This window comes from Phytophthora infestans, genomic scaffold, assembly GCF_000142945.1.
Source record: "Phytophthora infestans T30-4 supercont1.1020 genomic scaffold, whole genome shotgun sequence".
Classification (NCBI taxonomy): Eukaryota; Oomycota; class Peronosporomycetes; order Peronosporales; family Peronosporaceae; genus Phytophthora; species Phytophthora infestans.
Window position 1 is genome coordinate 5,709 of NW_003302839.1, and position 1,541 is coordinate 7,249.

Below are 1,541 nucleotides of genomic sequence, written 5' to 3' on the forward strand. Positions count from 1 at the left end.
GTCGACCGATGATTCAAGATGAAGATCCGTCTAAGATTCCACTGGCACCGACGCCCCAACGACTCGTCGTACTCCTCCGACAAGCGTGGAGCTGAGCGTGGGTGCTTTGGCACTACTGAAGCTTCACCGTACTTTCAAGACTCGCACATGGTTACGCCCACGTTCGGAGAGCCCGTATGCAACGCATTTACGCAAGTAACGAGCGTTCGTTCGGTCGCTGAAGGCGGTGCGCGAGCCCCCAAAGGTGGTGCCGGACGTCGTCAAGTCGACAGCGATGGTTTCGTCCAGTGACGATGACAGTTTGGTGCGTACATTTGACGAGGAAGATCCTCAACTCGAGTCGATGCGTCAGATGAATGAGCTGGCGACGCTGAACGACGTAGACCCGACACCGAGGATTGAAATGGCTTCGCACCGACCGCTGGATCGCATCACGCCGTTCTCAGGCTCTCGCAACAAGAGCGAGAACTGTATGCAGTGGCTCCGTGGGTTCGTCTATGAAATGACTGGAACCCACACAGATGCCGATAAATGGTGCATTCCATTTGAGCTAAGTCTCCGGGACGGAGCCATTCATTGGTTCCGTCAACTTCCGAAGAAGACGAAGCGCAAGTGGAAGCTGTTGAGCGATGCGTTCATCCGCTACTACTGCTCGCAGTTCACGCAGACGGCACTGTCGCGTTACTACTCCGCCAAGCGGGAACGTAATGAACATCTGTGCGACTACATAAACCGGCTGAATGGCTACGCTCGGACCGCCCGTCTACACTTTGAGAAGAGTGGTCGCGACGCGGAAGAACACGTACAGCAATTCCTGGCAACATGCGACGATGACAAGCTAGCGGAGAGTCTCTACCACGCTCGAGTCGCCGACATTCACGAGCTCGAAGAGATCATCGGAAATGCTCTCAAGGGCAAGGAGAGAATGACCAAGCGTGACAGTGAGTACCGATACTTCAAGAGTCGTGATACGCGACGCGACGATGGGTACGACCGCAACAACCGGCGTGATGACCGTCGCCGCGATGACAACCGCAACAAACCAAGAGTGACACTCATTGAAGCCACGGTGGACGACCTACTAGCTGAATGAGAAGGTCGTGAAGCTGCCCAAGGGGGTACCGAGGATTCAAACGAAGATCCGAACGCTTACGACGATGTCCAAGATGAGTACAACGATTTTCAGCCTGATAATACGGACGGTGATTTCTCATTGGACGAAAACGACCGATACCTCGCCGCGGCTAACGAAAATGAGCGCCGTGCAGCTGCTGAAGGCACCTACGCACGTTCAGACAACCGTCAACCACGTGGAAACATGCCTGATCGCGATAATGGCTTCAATCAAGATCGCCGAGGTGGTGACCGTGGGTTCAATCAGGACCAACGCGGTCGACGTGACTTCAACCGCGACAACCGACGCCCACAGTACGGACCATGCGCGGTGTGCGGTGGCATGAGTCACTCCGCCCACTACTGTAACAAGCGATGCAAGTTCTGCAAGCAGCTCCACGATGCTGGACAATGCGAACTTTTCCGCA